Genomic DNA, 20,975 nt, shown 5'->3' on the forward strand with positions numbered 1-20,975 from the left:
GTCATTTCACAAGCATACCAGAGCACATCTAGTTAAAACTTGTCATTCAGGCCAGAGACCAAACACTGTCCACAGCAGGCAAGGAGAGCATCTGCAGATGATTGGCCTGAAGGACAGAATGGCCAAAACACAGCAGCAGAGTGCAACCAGCACACACCATGGACACTCCCTGAAGCATCAGGCCTTGGGTGCTACATCATGTTTTTTTCATAAGGCCATTACTTGTAAGAGCAGGGTACACAACTGTTTTTTCTAACACAGACAAGAAGGCAGAGACTTAGAGAAAATTCCAAGATGGAGGAAATTTTCCCCAAAGAAATAACAAGATAAAGCCACATCCAGAGATCTAAGTGAAACAGATATAAGTAACATGCTTGATGGAGAATTTAAGGCAACAGTCATAAGAATACTCACTGGGCTTGATAAAAGAATAGAAGACATCACTGAGACCCTTACCACAGAGATAAAACTTAAAAAACAATCAATCAGAGATGAAGAGTGCAATAAATAAGAATGGAAAGTGGCTTGATACAATAACAGCAGGTTCAAAGAAGCACAGGAACAAATAAATGACCTGCAAGGAAAAATAATGGAAAATAACTAAGCTGAACAAAGACAGAAAAAATTATGTCACATGAGAAAGGACTTATGGAACCCAGTGATGCCATCAAATGTAATGACATTTTTATTATAGGAATCCCAGAAGAGGAAGAAGCAGAAGCAAAAAGAGGAGGAGGAGGAGGAGGAGGAGAAGGAGAAGGAGGAGGAGGGAGAAAAGGGGGAAGAAAATTTATTTGAAAAAATAATAGCAGAAAACTTCCCTAATCTGAGGGAGGAAACAGACACCCAGATCCAGGAGACACAGAGAATTCCCATCAAAATCAATAAAGGCGGACCAACACCAAGACATATTGTAATTAAATTTGCATAATATAATGATAAAAAAAAAAAACCCTTAAAATCAGACAGACAAAAGAAGTCCTTCACTTACAAGGGAAGACTTACAATCTGTTGGAGATTTCTCACCACAAACTTGGCAAGCCAGAAGGCATTGGCAGGATGTATTGAAAGTGCTGAAAGGGAAATATCTGAAGCCAAGAATACTCTATCCAGCAAGGTTGCCATTCAGAATAGAAGGAGAGATAAAGAGTTTCCCAGACAAACAAAAACTAAAGGAGTTTGAGAACACTAAATCACCCCTGCAAGAAACATTAAAGGGGGCTCTTTGAGAGGAAAAGAGAGACCAAAAGTAACAAAGATGAAAAGGGATCAGAGAAAATATCCATAAACAAGAAAACAAGAAATAAAATGGCAATGAATACATATCTATCAATAATTACTTTGAATGTACATGGACTAAACACTCCAATCAAAAGATGAGGGGTGTGTCAGAAAGGATACAAAAGCAAGACTCATCTGTATGTTGCCTACAAGAGATTCAGTTTAGACCTAAAGACACCGAAAGTCTGCAAGTGATGTGGATGGAGAAGCATTAATCAAGCAAATGGATGTCAAAAGAAAGTTGGAGTAGTAACACTTATATCAAACAAAATAAACATTAAAACAAAGACTGTAACAAGAGACAAAGGGCACTATGTAATAATAAATGGGTCTATCCAACAAGAAGATATAACAATTGTAAATATTCATGCACCCAATATGAGAGCACCCAAATATATAAAACAATTAATAACAAGCATAAAGGAACTAACTGGTAATAATAGAATAATAGTAGGGGACTTTAACACCATACTTACATCAATGGACAGATCATCTAAACAGAAAACAAACAAGGAAAAAATGGCTTTGAATGACACGCTAGACCAGAAGGACTTAACAGATACATTCAGAACATTACATCCTAAAACAGCAGAATACACATTCTTTTCAAGTGCACCTGGAATATTCTCCAGAATAGATCACATATTAGGTCACAAAACAGGCCTCAGCAAATACAATAAATATGGAAGTCTTAACCATGTACCTTTTCTGACCACAACACTATGAAACAAAAAGTCAACCACAAGAAAAAATATGGAGGACCACAAAGACATGGAGGTTAAACAACATGCTACTGAACAATGAATGGATCAACCAGGAAATCAAAGAAGAAGTTAAAAAAAATACATGAAACAAGTGAAAATGAAAACACAATGGTCAAAATCTTTGGGATGCAGCAACAGTGGCCCTAAGAGGGAAGTATAAAACAACACAAGCCCATCTCCAAGAAGAAAGGAAACTCTCAAACAACCTAACCTTATAACTAAGGGAGCTAGAAAAAGAACAGCAAATGAAGCCTAAAATCAGCAGAAGGACAGAAATAATAAACATTAGAGCAGAAGTAAATGATATAGAAACAAAGAAACACATAAATGAAACCAGGAGCTGATTCTTTGAAAAACATAATAAAATTGATAAACCTCTCTCCAGACTTATCAGAAAGGGAAGAGAAATGACCCAAATAAATGAAACCACAAATGGGATAGGAGGAATCAAAACTGACAGCAAATAAAAAACTTATAAGAGAATATTATGAAAAATGATGTGCCAGCAAACTGAACAATCTGGAAGGAATGGATAAATTCCTAAAGAAATGCAAATTACTGAAACAGGAAGAAATAGAAAACTAGAATATATTGACAACCAGCAATGAAATTGAATCAATAATCAAAAACTTCCCAATGAACAGAAGTCTGGGACCAAAAGAGGATGGCTTCACAGGTGAATTCTACCAAATATTTATTTATTTTTATGTTTTTCAAATTCTACCAAACATTTAAAGGGGAGTTAATACCTAACCTTTCCAAAATATCCCCCCCCCCGCAAAAAAAAATAGAAATGAAAGGAAAACTTCCAAATTCATTCTATGAGTCCAGCATTACTCTGATACTAAAGCAAGATAAAGACACCACTAAAATAGAAAACTGCAGGAGAACATCCTTGATGAACATAGATGCAAAGCTTCTCAATAAAATATTAGCAAACCCAATCAAACAATACATTAAAATAATCATTCACCACAATAAAGTGAGATTTATTCCTGGGTTGCCAGCGTGTTTCAATATGCACATCACAATAATAAAATGAAGGTTAAGAATGATATCATTTCAATAAATGCAGAAAAAATCATTTGACAAAGTACAACATCCATTCATGATAAAAACCCTCAACAATGTAAGTTTAGAGGGAACATGTCTCAATATAATAAAGGCTGTCTATGGAAATCCCACAGCTAATATCATCCTAAATGGGGAAAAACTGGAAGGTTTTTCTCTATGGTCAGCAGCAAACAAGGATGTCCACTTTCACCACTGTTACTTAACGCAATACTAGAAGTGCCAGTCACAGCAATCAGACAATAAAAAGAAAGAAAATGCATCCAAATGGGCAAGTAAGAAATAAAACTCACTATTTGCAGATTACATGATACAATATATAGAAAACCTGAAAGACTCCACCAAAAGATACTAGTACTGATGTGTGAATATCTATTTGGCTATTTCTAGTTATTAAAATTATTTACTGAAACAGGGTCTCCCAGAAGATGCCAGCATAGGAGGATGCTGGGCTCACCACGTCCTGCTGATCACTTAGATTCCACCCACATCTGCCTAATTTACCCAGAAAACCACCAGAACACTAGCAGAATGGACTCTCCAGAGCCATGCATAGACAAGAGGCCCACAGAAGAGGATAGGAAGGATGGAGAGGTGGTGCGCACTACAGGGACTGGTGGGAGGGAGCCAGGACGGTGGAGGGGCAGCCCGCCCAGCAAGGCAGAGCCCCCAAGTCTGGCTTGAAAAAGCAGAGGGGCCAGATGGAGTGAGTTCTGATAGCCAGCAGGACTTAACATCTGGAATGTTATAAGTCAACAGCGCAGCTTGGAGGGTGAGAAGGCTAGAAGACAACGAGAGGGAGAGTTGTTGAGCCCCGGAAGACAGAGCTCAGCTCAGTGGGGAACAAAGGCGCTGGCCAGCATCATCTACCTCACCCATCCCCCAGCCAAAATCCCAAAGGGAAACACCTCTCTTCACGGAACTTGCTTGCACTGTGCAAACTCCTAATGCTGTGCTTCTGTGGATCCATCCCTCCAACGGGTCTGCCTCCCTCCCAGTGTCACAGGTCCCCTCCCGCAGTGGATCACTGAAGGCAAAGTGAGGTGAGCCTGCCCCTCCCACCCCTGTGCACCTGGTGGATCCACCCCGGCTAATACACCAGATCCCATCGAAGCAGCACCACAAGCCTGGCAGTGTGCAAGTAGCCCAGAAAGGGGCCACACCATTCCACAGTGAGTCCTGACCCTGGGAGAGGGGAAGATAAAGCATACACCAGTCTGACTGTGGCCCCAACGGTGGACTGGGGGCAGACATCAGGTCTGGCTGCAACCCCGACAACCAACACAAGTTACTCCAGACAGCACAGGGGAAGTGCCCTGCAGTTCTGCACCACTCCAGGGACTATCCAAAATGAAGAAATGGAAGAATTCTCCTCAAGAGAAACTACAGGAAGTAGCAACAGCTAACGAATTTATCAAAAACAATTTAAGCAATATAACAGAGCATGAATTTAAAGTAATAGTCATAAAATTAATGGCTGGGCTTGAAAAAAGTATAGAGGACAGCAGAGAATCTCTTGCTACAGAGATCAAGGGACTAAGAAACAGTCAGGAGGAGCTAAAAAATGCTATAAATGAGGTGCAAAATAAAATAGAGGCGACCACAGCTCAGATTGAAGAGGTGGAGGAGAGAATAGGTGAATTAGAAGATAAAATTATGGAAAAAGAGGAAGCTGAGAAAAAGAGAGATAAAAAAAATCCAGGAGTATGAAGGGAGAATTAGAGAACTGAGTGATGTGCTGAAACACAATATTATTCGTATAATAGGGATTCCAGAGGAGGAAGAGAGAGAGAAAGGGGCTGAAGGTGTACTTGAACAAATCATAGCTGGGAACTTCCCTGATCTGGGGAAGGAAAAAGGCATTGAAATCCAAGAGGCACAGAGAACTCCCTTCAGACGGAACTTGAATTGAACTTCTGCATGACATATCATAGTGAAACTGGCAAAAGACAAGGATAAAGAGAAAATTCTGAAAGCAGCTAAGGATAAACATGCTCTAACATATAAAAGGAGATGGATAAGATTAGTGACAGATCTATCTAGTGAAACTTGACAGGCCAGAAAGGAATGGCAGGAAATCTTCAATGTGATGAACAGAGAAAATATGCAGCTGAGAATCCTTTATCCAGGAAGTCTGTCATTTAGAATAGAAGGAGAGATAAAAGTCTTCCCAAACAAACGAAACCTGAAGGAATTCATCACCACTAAACCAGCCCTACAAGACACCCTAAGGGGGATCCTGTGACACAAAGTACCAGAGACATCACTACAAGCATGAAGCCTACAGACATCACAATGACTCTAAACCCATATTTTTCTAAAATAACACTGAATCTAAATGGGCTAAAAGCCCCAACCAAAAGACATTGGGTATCAGAATGGGTAAAAAAAACAAGACCCATCTATTTGTTATCTACAAGAGATTCATTTTAGACCAGAGGACACCTTCAGATTGAAAGGGAGGGGATGGAGAAATATCTATCATGCTACTGGAAGTCAAAAGAAAGCTGGAGGAGCCATACTTATATCAGACAAACTAGACTTTAAATTAAAGGCTGTAACAAGAGGTGAAGAAGGGCATTATATAATAATTACAGTGTCTATACATCAGGAAGAGCTAACAATTATAAATGTCTATGTGACGAATATGGGAAATCTCAAATATATAAAACAATCACAAACATAAGCAACCTTATTGATAAGAATGTGTGAATTGCAGGGGACTTTATTACTCCACTTACAACAATGGATAGATCATCAAGACACAGGATCAATAAAGAAACAAGGGCCCTGAATGATACATTGGATCAGATGGATTTGACAGATCTATTTAGAACTCTGCATCCCAAAGCAACAGAATATACTTTCTTCTCAAGTGCACATGGAACATTCTCCAAGATAGATCACATTCTGGGTCACAAAGAATACGTATACAAGAATTGAGATCATACCATGCATACTTTCAGACCACAGTGCTATGAAGCTTGAAATCAACCACAGGAAAAAGTCTAGAAAACCTCCAAAAGCATGGAGGTTAAAGAACACCCTACTAAAGAAGGAATGGGTCAACCAGGCAATTAGAGAAGAAATTTAAAAAAATTATATGGAAACAAATGAAAATGAAAATACAACAATCCAAACACTTTGGGATGCAGCGAAGGCAGTCCTGAGAGGAAAATACATTGCAATCCAGGCCTATCTCAAGAAACAAGAAAAATCCCAAATACAAAATCTAACAGCACACCTAAAGGAACTAGAAGCAGAAGAGCAAAGACACCCCAAACCCAGCAGAAGAAGAGAAATAATAAAGATCAGAGCAGAAATAAACAATATGGAATCTAAAAAAAACGTAGAGCAGACCAATGAAACCAAGAGTTGTTTTTTTGAAAAAATAAACAAAATTGGTAAACCTCTAGCCAGGCTTCTCAAAAAGCAAAGGGAGATGACCCAAATAGATAAAATCATGAATGAAAATGGAATTATTACAACCAATCCCTCAGAAATACAAGGAATTATCAGGGAATACTATGAAAAATTATGTGACAAAAAACTGGACAACTTGGAAGAAATGGACAAAGTCCTAAGCACCCACACACTTCCAAAACTCAAACAGGAAGAAATAGAACATTTGAACAGACCTATAACCAGCGAAGAAATTGAATCAGTTATCAAAAATCTCCTGACAAATAAGAGTCCAGGACCAGATGGCCTCCCAAGGGAATTCTACCAGACATTTAAAGCAGAAATAATACCTATCCTTCTCAAGCTATTCCAAAAAATGGAAAGGGAAGAAAAACCTCCAGACTCATTCAATGAAGCCGCATTAATTTGATTCCTAAACCAGACAGAGACCCAGTAAAGAAAAGAGAACAACAAACCAATATCCCTGAAGAATATGGATGCAAAAATTGTCAATAAGATACCAGCAAATTGAATTCAACAGCATATAAAAAGAATTATACACCATGATCCATTGGGATTCATTCCTGGGCTGCAGGGCTTGTTCAACATTTGCAAAACGATCAATGTGATACATCACATTAATAAAAGGAAAGAAAAGAAAAGAACCATATGATCCTGTCAATCGATGCAAAAAAAGCACTTGACAAAATTGAGCATCCTTTCTTAATAAAAACCCTTGGGAAAGTCGGGATAGAAGGAACATACTTAAACATCACAAAAGCCATTTATGAAAATCCCACAGCTAATATAATCTCAATGGGGAAAAACTGACAGTTTTTTCCCTGAGATCATGAACACAACAGGGATGTCCACTCTCACCGTTGTTGTTTAACATAGTGTTGGAAATTATAGCATCAGCAATCAGGCAACAAAAGGTAATCAAAGGCATCAAAATTGGCAAAGATGAAGTTAAGCTTTCACTTTTTGCAGTTGACATGATATTATACATGGTAAATCTGATAGACTCCACCAAAAGTCTGCTAGAACTGATACATGAATTCAGCAAAGTCTCAGGATACAAAATCAATGTACAGAAATCAGTTGTATTCTTATACACTAATAATGAAGCAACAGAAAGACAAATAAAGAAACTGATCCCATTCACAACTGCACCAAGAAGCCTAAAATACCTAGGAATATACCTAGCCAAAGATGTAAAAGATCTGTATGCTGAAAACTATAGAAAGCTCATGAAGGAAATTGAAGAAGATATAAAGAAGTGGAAAAACATTCCGTGCTCATGGGTTGATAGAATAAATATTGTTAAAATACCAATGCTACCCAAAGCTATCTACACATTCAATGCAATTCCAATCAAAATTGCACCAGCATTCTTCTCGAAGCTAGAACAAGCAATCCTAAAATTTGTATGGAACAATGAAAGGCCCTGAATACGCAAAGTAATTTTGAAGAAGACCAAAGCAGGAGGCATCACAATCCCAGACTTCAGCCTCTACTACAAAGCTGTAATCATCAAGACAGCATGGTATTGGCACAAAAACAGACACATAGACCAATGGAATAGAATAGAAACCCCAGAACTAGACCCACAAAAGTATGGCCAACTAATCTTTGACAAAGCAGGAAAGAATATCCAATGGAAAAAAGACAGTCTCTTTAACAAATGGTACTGGGAGAAATGGACAGGAGCATGCAGAAGAATGAAACTAGACCATTTTCTGACACCATTCACAAAAACAAACTCAAAATGGATAAAGGACCTGAATGTGAGACAGGAAACCATCAAAACCCTAGAGGAGAAAGCAGGGAAAAACCTCTCTGACCTCAGCTGCAGCAGTTTCTTACTTTACACATCCCCAAAGGCAAGAGAATTAAAAGCAAAAATGAACTATTGGGACTTCATCAAGATAAAAACTTTTGCACTGGAAAGGAAACAATCAACAAAACTAAAAGGCAACCAACGGAATGGGAAAAAGATATTTGCAAATCACATATCGGACAAAGGGCTAGTATCCAAAATCTATAAAGAGCTCACCAAACTCCACACCCGTAAAACAAATAATCCAATGAAGAAATGGGCAGAAAACATGAATAGACACTTCTCTAGAGAAGACATCCGGATGACCAGCAGGCACATGAAAAGATGCTCAACGTCGCTCCTCATCAGGGAAATACAAATCAAAACCACACTCAGATATCACCTCACGCCAATCAGAGTGACTAAAATGAACAAATCAGGAGACTATAGATGCTGGCGTGGGTGTGGAGAGACAGGAACCCTCTTGCCCTGTTGGTGGGAATGCAAACTGGTTTAGCCACTCTGGAAAACAGTATGGAGGTTCCTCAGAAAATTAAAAAGAGATCTACCTTATGACCCAGCAATAGCACTGCTAGGAATTTACCCAAGGGATACAGGCGTGATGATGTGTAGGGGCACTTGCACTGCAGTGTTTATAGTAGCACTTTCAACAATAGCCAAATTATTGAAAGAGCCTAAATGTCCATGAACTGATGAAAGGATAAAGAAATTGTGGTTCATATACACAATGGAATACTATGTGGCAATGAGAAGAATGAAATATGGCCTTTTGTAGCAATGTGGATGGAACTGGAGAGTGTGATGCTAAGTGAAATAAGTCATACAGAGAAAGACAGATACCATATGTTTTCACTCTTATGTGGATCTTGAGAAACTTAATAGATGTCCATGGGGGAGGGAAGAGAAAAAAAAGAGGTTAGAGAGGGAGGGAGCCAAAGCATAAGAGCCTCTTAAAAACTGAGAAGAAACTGAGTGTTGATGGGGGTGAGAGGGAGGGGAGAGTGGGTGATGGGTATTGAGGAGGGCACCTTTTGGGATGAGCACTGGGTGTTGTATGGAAACCAATTTGACAGTAAATTTCATATTAAAAAATAAAAAAAGAAAAAGAAAAAAGAAAAAATATTTACCATTCTTTTGAGTAGAAACTAGCCTTTTTTTTTACTCATTTACATTCTTTTGGCTCCCTGAGGCAATTTATTTTTTTCAAAACATCTCATTAAATGCCTCTTTTATATATATATCCTCACCGACACCCCACACACAAACACACATTTTGTTTTATTGTTTCATAACCTTTTTAATAACCCTATAACACTATATTGGATATCTTTTCTTGTCACATTTATTCCTACTACCTTGTTTTTGGAAAAGTTTTTCACTGTTATACAAGAATGGTACAAACAGCATCCTATTCATCATTTCTTTTGCAAAATCTTTAATATTATTAGAGTTATTTGTGGGAATAGAATTACTAGGTTCCAAGGAATAAGTAGCATTTTAAAACTTTTGACATATGTTGTTAAACTAACCTCTAGAAAGTTCATACCATTTCACATTTTTGTCCACAGTACTTGCTTGTTTTTACAAACATGAGAATTGATATAACAAGTAAGACAATGTAGGTTTTATGAGATATTCATCTGCTTTAAATATTACCTTCTAGGGGCACCTGGGTGGCGCAGTCGGTTAAGCGTCCGACTTCAGCCAGGTCACGATCTCGCGGTCCGAGAGTTCGAGCCCCGCGTCAGGCTCTGGGCTGATGGCTCGGAGCCTGGAGCCTGTTTCCGATTCTGTGTCTCCCTCTCTCTCTGCCCCTCCCCCGTTCATGCTCTGTTTCTCTCTGTCCCAAAAATAAATAAACGTTGGAAAAAAAATTAAAAAAAAATAATAAATATTACCTTCTAGAATTTTATCCGAGTAAATGCCCAACTTCTGCAAAATTGTGATTTTAAATAGCCTGAGAATTTAATTACTGACCATACATTTTTAACATTGTAGAGGATTTTGCAACACTTATGTCATATATTTTTTCATCTGTATGCCCTTGCCTGATGTAATTTTCAATAGTAACCCTGTTTTGGTTGTAATATATATATATTCTTCTTTTTTATCACTATAGAGCAATGACTGTCAAGTGGCTTCATCCTAAGTAGTGTGATGTCTTTGATCTGTTTTGAGTGCTCTGATATTTGTAGATTAAGTCAGCTAGAAATAAAAAAAGACAGTTATAAAACTTAACTTTATGGAATACATCATATTATTCTATGAGATTTATATCATGAAGACTTTGATTTTTATTGAAACAGGACTTTTCCATGTAAATTACACAATTATAAAACTAACAATCGTGTCTAAGTTTACCAGGGTTTATCTTGAACCTGGGCTGCGTCCCAGAAGTATTAACTTAGAATATTGCAATGACATGTGAAAATTACCACAATATCAAGTGAAACATGCAAAATGCAAAACGGAACACACAGCATGAGCTATGCTTTAAGAACAAAAGTCCCCACTATGTTCCAGCTTCTGAGCTAATGCTATCCTCACTACAGCCCTTTGGGAGTAGGCATACTGTTCATGTTGATCCCTAAGGACTGTGCACAACTTGTAGCAAGTGTGGCAGACAAGGGCAATAAGTTATAAAGCATGATGTCTGACAACAAAGCGGGTAGCAAAAGGTGACATCTATGTTCCTTTGCTAAATAACTTAAGTACCCAGGAGTTATTTAACAAAGGGATAAAACAAACCCTCTACTCACCCTTGGCTTTTGAAGCTTCCCTATTACTAATTCTGAAAAACTATTAAAGTTGGTGTTCTCCAGGATAATTTTGAGTCATTCACCTGGAGTGAAATTGTATTGGATTCCATCCACTGTTTGCAAGACAGGCAACAATTTAACTACAGAAGTCCAATATCGTAAAGAACTCCTTTTGCTCCTTAAAGTGGTTAAGATTCAGGTATATTAAAATAATGTGGAGTACTTCTTCTCTTGAACTCTGCTGATGAATGGGCATTACTTTAGTACTGAAGCAAATGTATTCATACAAACAAAAATGGCATAGGTAAAATGGAATGAAACAAAAGCATCACCTTTTAAAACAGACAGAGAGGCAGACAGACAGGCAAACACTGAAGTAGACCATTTAATTTTTCCTCACATGTCTTGGGTGCTCTGTCCCTTTTTGGTTTGTTCTGTTTTGGTTTTTTGGGTGTGTTGATGCACTTTTTTTTTCCTTTTTGAGTTTCAGTTAGGTAATTTCTGCCAGCCCATGTTCAAATTCTCTGATTCTTTCCCCAATTGTAACTCTAATGAACCCACTGCAATCATTCTTCATCTCTGTTACTAGGTTTTTCACTTCCAGCATTTCCCTTTGATATAGTTTCCATCTCTCTGCTGAAATTACCCATCTGAAATTCTGTTGCCCATCTTTTCCTATGAGGACTTTAACATGCAATTCTTTTCAATTCCATGTTAGGTATTTCCAATATTTATGTAATACCCAAGGTTTATTCTGATTATTGCTTTGTCACTGGCTGTGTGTCATTTTTACTCACCTTTTTTCATACCTTGAAATTTATGTTGTTGTCAAAGGCCAGACATTATGTGTAGAGCAGTAGAGATTAAAGTCAATAGATTTTATGTCTAAAAATGGGCCATGCCTTTTGTTCTGCTACACTTTGGTCTGGATGTTTGAAAATAATCTAGTCAGAGGGTGGAGGTGGGTTGGCTTTGTGGTTTATTTTTGTTATGTACACTCAGTACACCACAGGTCTTACATTAGTTTAGTGATGCCTTGTCTTTAGGGTGGCAGTGGTGTGTATGTATGTGTGTGGGGGGGTGATTTACCAGAAGACTTCTCTTAATTCCTGCTCCACTCACAGCTTTAGAGCTTCTCTTCCTACTGTGTCCTCCATTGAAAGCTCCCTGTTCTTCCCTCATAGACTAGACAAAATTTTAAGATGTGACAAGCTCCTTGATAAAAGTTTTCTGATAGAACTTTGTACATTTTTTTTCTTCATTCTTTACCTTGAAGCTGGATGTTCCTCCTGGTCTTTCTTCTTTCCTCACTCCATCCCTGTGTCCACTAATGATGGACTCAACCATAGAGAGACAGATGAGGAATGACAGCCAGAGAAACAGAGACAGGCAGGCAGAGTGACACAGACAGTGAGAGACAGATAACCAGACTGACAGACTAACAAAGATGGACAGAGAGAAAGGGAGAGAAAGAAACAGATAGAGATAGAGATGCAGGCAAAGAGCAGGGCAAGCAGATGGATCAAGATCTAAAGGGAGGCAGAAACAGAAAAAGAAAAACACAGACCTACAGACAGAGACAAAAATAAACAGGGAGACTGAAAGATAGAAATTGACAGATACAAACAGGTAATAGAGACAGAAAGACAGGCAGAGAAAGGTAGACAGACACACAGAAAAAGGGATGTTTAGGCAGACCAGTAGAGGAAGAGCTGTTGACTGATGGACAAGCAGAGACAGATGAACCAAATGAGAGAGACAGGCAGAGACAGGAAGTCAGGGTAAGACACAGAAATAGAGAAATGTAAAAAGACAGATAGGCAGAGAAAGATAGAGAGTTACAGGGACATATTTGATTTCACAACCAATATAAAGACAACCAGAGAGACACAGACATATAGACAGAGGCTGACTGACAGACAGAGACATACCAAAGAAAGAGGGAGATGGACAGAGACAGGCAGAGTTGGACAGATAAATAGGCTAACAAAGAGTCAGATGGAGAGAAACAGATACAAATAAATAGAAAGGTAGATTGAGGATTGAGATAGAGATGCATTGGCAGAGACAGAAAGAGGCAAATTCAGGAAAAGACAGAGGCAGAGACAAAGACAGAAATGCAAAGACAGAGATAAAGAGGGAAAAAAAGATAGGTTTACACAGATGGTCTGAGATTAAAGGATAGAAGTGAGAAAGAGGAAGACAGACAGAGACAGACAGACCTACAGCAAAATGGAGATAAAACAGAGATAGAGACTTATAGAAAGAGAATGACAATAAAAAAATCCAGAAAGACAGAGATGAATAAAAAATGAGCAATTGGGTGGAGGGATGGGTAAAATAGGTGATGGGAATTAAAGAACACACTTATGATGAGCACTGAGTAATGTACAGAATTGTTGAATCACTATATTGTACACCTGAATCTAACATAACACTGTATGTTAACTACACTGGAATAAAAATAAAAGCTTAATTAAAAAAAATGGGCAATAAGTAGACAGAAACAGAGACAGATAGACAGAGGAGATAGACACTAAGAGACAAGATGCACAAAGACAGATGAAACATAAAGACACTGGCAGACAAGCAGAGAAAAACAGAGTAAGCATAAAGAAAAAAGACAGAAGGAGAAAAAAATACATGGAGACAGAGTCAGGGAGAGATAGTCTGAGACAAACAGAGTCATAGAGAAAGAGACAAAGAAGACAGGGACATAATCAGAGATAGATTCATTCAGAGAGGTAGAGACAGAGAGAAAAACAAAGAGTGATCCAGACACAGAAGGACAGACAGACAGAGTGGGACATACAGACATAAATAGACACATGGAGAAAGAAATCTAGGCAGAGAAAGAAGAACAGACACTGGGAGATAGAGGCAAACAGAAATGCATACATAGAGACAAACAGTGCGAGACAAGCAGACAAGGTGAGAGACAGACTCAAAGACCTACGGAAACAGACTGAGACAGAAACAGAGTTGGGGCAGGTAGAGAAAGACAAAGATACACCACCATAAAGAGAGATAGATAGACAAACAGACAGACAGACTAAGAGAGAGATTAGTGGGCATATAGACAGATGGCCAGAGATAGAGACTGACAGAAACTGATAGACAAAGATAGACAGAGAAAAATTGAGGCAAAAAGAGAGCATTAGAGACAGAGAGACAGAAAATAACAGGCACTACACAGAGAAAAAACAAAGACACAGAGACAGATGGGCAGGGAGAAATAGACAGTGGAAACCCCCCCTAGGGTAGGAGAGCCCTCTGTTGTAAACCTACACACTCTCCTTGTGGGTAGAAGACTTGAAAGCATTTGGTACATCAGAAGGTCTTTTTCAAAAGTTTTCTGAGATAACTTTGTACCACTTTATCTCTTCATCTTTTACCTTTTAGAGTGTATGCTTCTGCTGCTTCTGCTGTTCTCACTCTCTTCTAAGCTCTACTCCTGTATTTTCTGATACAAGGTGCTTGGGTGTCTATTGTATAAAACCAGGAAACAGATTTTTGCATTTGTTAGCAAATAAACTCTAGTATCATTTATATATTGGCATCCAGCCCAAGAATACAGGTATTAAGTGGAGATAGTTGATTTTAAACCAGACTAAAGAGTTCATCCACCACTGACCTTTGGAAGTCCCTAATCTTCCTTCTCTTTTCATTCATAGGTATCTCCAGAAGAGGAGTAGATTGGTGGCTGAAATTAAGAGCTTGACTTGGGAAGTCTTTGCAGCCTGCTCAGGGATGAAGGTGAGAAGATTTGGAGTCCTTCTCTAAGTACCAAGGAATAGGTCGTGGGAATATATTTCTAGGGAGGTCATAGCAGACCCATTCAGGGAGTCACAGAGGTATCTTCCCTTCTTGTGCAAATCCTCTCTCAATAGTGGGACAGAGATCACCTCATCCCCATTTTTATCCAGAAAAATCCCCAAGCCCTTTTGTCTCCCTCTGCTGGGGCTGCATGAGACACACCTCAATAAGATGTGAAGTAGTCTTGGGGTGCCTGGGTGGCTCAGTCGGTTAAGCCTCCGACTTCAGCTCAGGTCATTGTCTCGCAGTTCATGGGTTCGAGCCCTGCATTGGGCTCTGGGCTGACAGCTCAGAGCCTGGAGCCTGCTTCTGATTCTGTGTCTCCCTCTCTCTCTGTCCCTCCCCTGCTCATACTCTGTCTCTCCCTATCTCTCAAAAATAAAGAAACATTAAAAAAATTAAGATATGAAGCAGTTTTGAAAGTCTGTCACTGCAATTCATGACAATGAAGAATGTAAGATATTGTCCCCACACAACCGCAGAAGAAGGTGAAAGCATTATTTTTTCAGCAAGGCATTTTGCAATATGTTGACAAAGCCATAATGAGAAAGGGAGCTTGGCCTATCTTATTGCCTTGACTTGGGTATCTTATTACAGAAGTATTTGTCTCTATCACTTGTCACAGAAGTATGACAACTCAGCTGCTCCCTAGGTAAAAGTTGAAGAAATTAATGCAAGATAATTAGAGAAATGTCAGTGTGATTCATTTGCTATCAGGTATGTCTGCATTCTAGCTGTATCATCAGTTTTGCCAGTAAGTTGCTGAGTTTTTCCTCTCCTTGGGATGGGTTACATCTTAATTTTAGAGGGCCATAGAGAAGTAAACTCAACAGTCCTTACTCTGAGTCCTCTCCCTCCTAAGCAGACCCTAACCTGTCTCTGTTCCTATTAAGTGTCCCACTCGCCAGAGTCAGTATAGTGCTCAAGTGTGATCTGATGGGACAACACATTTCTTTTAAAGTAGGTTCAGTATCTGTTATTTCTGAGAGCTGTTACATCCCTCTGACGTTTCCTACTAGACTTCCTGTCAGCTGAAGGCCCCATAGCCTTTGCACACATAATGCTAATGTCTACTCATAAAAGGAAATGTGGCAGAACTATATACCGACTCTTGGTGATCACCATATCTTTCCCTGAGTGTTCACAAGCCATTCTTCTATTTCATTCTAGAATCTTGGGGACACCAAGAGCTTTGGTCTATAGGTAAATTGAGATAGCCCCACTCTCCCCATTTTTGTTCCCCACCTGTAGTGCATTGCATAGTGTCCCCCAAAAATACATGTCCATGTGGAGCCTCAGGATGTGAAATTATTTTGAAATAGGGCCTTTGCAGATGTACCTACTTAGGTTAAGATGAGGTCATATTGAATTAGGGTAGCAATTTGTTAAGACAACCCTGGGAAACTAATACACTACCTTTGCTTATCCCCAGACTTTCTGCATACCTCCCGGTACTCCCTCCTAAAAAGACATTAAGCCTTGCATCAGCAGTCACCCATTCAGCATCTCCCAGTGCCCAGGGACATAACTTACCCAGGTTCTGAGATGCGAACTAGTTAGAAATTACCAGCTATTTACTTAGACCCTTCTCTCTTTCTTTCTATCCCTGGATTTGCTTCCTTATATTCAAAATTTGTTTTATTTCTTTCAAAAACAATTTTATTTTACTTGAAATAGATGGTAGAGGAAGAGAGATGGGAATTGAGGAGGTATGTGTGTGTGTGTGTGTGTGTCTGCGTGCGTGTGTGTGTGTGTGTCTGCGTGTGTGTGTGTGTGCCTGTATGTGTGTGTACTTTTTGCTTGTATGTTTCTTTTAATTCTACATATCAATGGTTTTTCATCAGCTTCTAGTATCAGAGCTGATCCCACTCCCAGTTTTTTTTCCCTATTTTTAACTTCTTTAAAGATCATTTGGTGCTATTAAAAACTATCAACAAACTAAAAGGGCAATTAAACCTCTCAGTACATCAATTGCTTTTCAAAGTGTCTTTTGGGCTTGTGGGGTTTCTAGTTCATTTTCAAAGGATCACCCTGTCATTATGACTGGCAGGAATTTGTTTTTAGAAAGTATTCCCTGGTGTGTTTGTGGTCACATTATAAATTTTGATTTCAGATTTCAGTGGTAAAGGGCAAGTTCCTTTTCCTACAGTGCCTTCCCCAGATGCCAATGTTGCCTGATTCATATGACTCTGAATTCAAGATTTTACTTTTTTTTATACTGAATCTAAGACCAAATTAATGTCACATGATATTTTTCATTTATTTAACTTATTTATTTTCATTTTGTTATGCTTGCTAATTGATGTGTCTTCTTTCCACTGAGTTCATATACTCAGGTGTGCATTTTCATACTCAATTTACAGATTACAGAAAAAAAAACTGAGGCTCAAATGGGATGAGGGATAGGGAAGGTGGGAGCTAGTCAGCAGCAGAGCTGGGATTCTAAGCCATGTCTATGAGTCTACAAACCAGAAGCGCTTTACTATAGTATCTGCCTCTGAACTCTGAATACTTTGCTCGTTACCAATATAAGAATCCTCTAGTACAAAGGTGCATTGATACTAGAGGCAGTATCTCATGTTGCTCAGAGATTGGGCACTTGGAGTGTCCACTGGAAGAAAATAACAACAAAACATTGAATTAAGTTTATTACCTTTCCCACTCATCCTCCATTCAACTAATGTTCATTGAATACAATGCAATATATGCTTAGCGGAGGGCATATGAACACAAGGAATTGTACAACTGATTTTTGATCACCTACTACTGGAGAGGAGAATCTTAGATAACGCTGAGCATCATTATTTGGATGTTAAATGATGGATGGGGTGAAGTAGGCCAAACATTATAGGAGTGCAATTCAAAGTGATAAGGATAAAAAGTGTTATCAGGTAAAGAAGGAGTACAGAGGAAGGAAGGACACATTCTGTTGGGGTCAGCTAGAGGTGGGGGAATTCTTGAGGATTTCAAGTAACAAAATGATGCTCATTTTTAGTTGAGATATAATTCACATAACAAAGAGAGTCCCCTTTTAAAATGTACGTTTCAGGGTGGCTTAGTAGGCTGAGCATCCGACTTCGGCTCAGGTCATGATCTCACGGTCCCTGAGTTCGAGCCCCGTGTCGGGCTCTGTGCTGACCGCTCAGAGCCTGGAGCCTGCTTCAGATTCTGTGTCTCCCTCTCTCTCTGCCCCTCCCCTGCTCACACTCTGTCTCTCCCTCTCTCAAAAAAACACACATAAATTTTTTTAAATGTACAATTCAGTAGTTTTTAGTATAGTCACAAGGATGTTCAACAATCACCACTATCTAATTCCAGAACATTTTCATCAGTCCAGAAAGAAACTCCATACTAATTAGCAGTCAGTCCTCATCCTCCCTCCCCCTAGCACCTGGCAACCAATAATCTATCTTCTGTCTCTATGGATTTGCCCATTCTGGACAGTTCATATGAGTGGAATAATACAATATGTGGCCTTTTCTGAGTGGATTCTTACACTTACTTAGCATAATTTTTTCAATGTCCATCTATGTTGTAGCATGTATCAGTACTTCCTTCCTTTTTATCAATGAATAAATAACACTTCATCACGTGGAGTGTACCGCAATGTATTTACCCATTGATGGGAATTTGGATAGTTTCCACTTTGGGGATATTACAGATAATGCTGCTATAGAAATACGTGTTTGAACCTTGTTTTCAATTTTCTTGGGTATACACCTACAAGTGGAATAACTGGGTCACATGGTAAATCTACATGTAATTTTTGAGGAAATATCAAACCGTTTTTCAAGGTGGCTGCACCGTTTTACATTCTCACCAGCAGTGTATGAAGGTTTTGACTTCTCCACATGCTTTCCAGCACTTGTTATTTTCTGTTGATTTTATTATAACCATCCTAGTGTGTGTGAAGGAGTATCTCACTGCGGTTTTGATTTGCAGTTTCTAATGACTAATGAGGTTGATCATTTTTATCATGTGATTATTGGCCATTTACATATCTTTTGGGGGGATATTTATTCAAATCCTTTTCACACTTTTTAATTGAATGATTTATGTTTTAGGTGTTGTTAGAGTTGTTTATATATTCTGAGTGAAAAATTCTTATCAGGTATATGACTTCACAAATTTTCTCATGTCTAGGGCTTGTCTTTTCATTTTCTTGTGAAATCACAAATGTTTTTTTTTATTTAGGTGAAGTCCAACTTATCATTTTTCTGGTTGCTACTGCTCTTAGTGTCATTCCAAGAAAGCATTGCCTAGGTAAATTCATAGAGTTACACCCAAGCAGTCTCCTAAGAGCTTTATAGATTTGATGCTTATATTTAGGTCTGATCCATATTATACATTAATTTTTATATATAGTGTTATGTAGGGACCCAATTTCATTCCTTTTGCATGTGGTACCCAGTTGTTTTTGCACCGTTTGTTGAAAATACTATTATGGCTCCATTGAATTATCCTGGCACCTCACTGAAAATCAATTGAACACAAATTTATTGTCAATTTATTCCTGGACTCTCAGTTCTATTCCATCGGTCCATATACCTGTCTTTCTGCCAGTGCCACGCTGTCTTCATTACTGTAGCTTTGTAGTAGATTTTGAAAATAGGAAGGGTGAGTCCTCTAACTTTGTTCTTTTATTTTTAGGCTGTTTTGACAATTCTGGTTTTCTTAAATTTCCATATGAATTTTAACATTAGTTTTTCAATATCAGCAGAAAAGCCAACTGGGATTTTGGCAGTGTTTGCATTTAATCTGTAGATACATTTGGGGAGTATTGCCATCTTAATAATATGAAGTCTTCTGTCTCCTGGCAGAGAATATCTTTTCACATAGATAAGGCTAATTTCCTTCAATGATGTTTTGTAGCTTTCAGTGTATAAATCTTTTTACCTCTATTATTAAATATAGTCCTAGGTATTTTGTGCTTTTAGATGCCACTGCAAATATGGAATTGTCTTCTTAAGTCCATGTTCAGTACTAGTGTATAGAAGTACACATGAATTGCCTTTACTGATCTTGTATCCTATAACCTTACCAAACTTGTGCATTGGCTTTTCTTTTCCTTTCTTTTGTATGATCCTTTTGGATTCACCACATACAAGACCATATCATCTGCGAACAAAAAATATTTCTTTCCAATATGGATGACTATTGTTTATTTCTCTTTTCTAATTCTCCTGCCTAGAACCTTCAGTACCATATTGAATAGGAGTGGTGACAATAGACATTGTCTTTTTTCCTGATCTTAGGTGAAAAGCTATTTAGTCTATCACCACGAAGTATGGCATTAGCTTTGGGTTTTTCTTAGATGCCGTTTATTCAGGCTGATGAAGTTGCTTCTATATTTTAGTTGTTTTCAGTGTGTTTTTCTGTTGTCATGAGATGGCATTGTGAAATGCTTTTTCTGTGTCTATTGAGATGATCCTGTGTTTTTGTTATTTACTTTATTGATATGGTGTAATAACCTGATAGATTTTGTTATGTTGAGGCAACTTTGGATTCTTGGAATAAGTCCCAATTGATCATGGTATTATAAACATTTTTACACTTGGTAGATTCAGACTGCTAGTATTTTCTTGAGGATTTCTGTCATGAGATATTGGTCAATAGCTTCTGTCTGTTTTGGTATCATGGTAATATCAGTCTCATATACTGAAATAGTGTGAAGGGTTGGTGTTTATTCTTCTTCAAATGTTTGATAGAATTCATCAGTGAAGCCATCAGATCCTGGACTTTGAAAACTTTCTTTTTTTTTAAATTTTTTTAACGTTTATTTATTTTTGAGACAGAGAGAGACAGAGCATGAACGGGGGAGGGTCACAGAGAGAGGGAGACACAGAATCTGAAACAGGCTCCAGGCTGAAAACTTTCTAATAAGACCAATTTCCTTGTTTCATGTGGGTTACCAATTTATTCTTCCTGGCCATTTTTGATGCTTCGGGGCTCTTTAGGAATTTACCTGTTTTGTTTAGGTTATCTCATTTTTGACATACAACTTTTCCTAGTATTCTCTTACAATATTTCTATTTTTGTAAG

Source organism: Felis catus, chromosome X (assembly GCF_018350175.1).
Source record: "Felis catus isolate Fca126 chromosome X, F.catus_Fca126_mat1.0, whole genome shotgun sequence".
Taxonomy (NCBI): Eukaryota; Metazoa; Chordata; class Mammalia; order Carnivora; family Felidae; genus Felis; species Felis catus.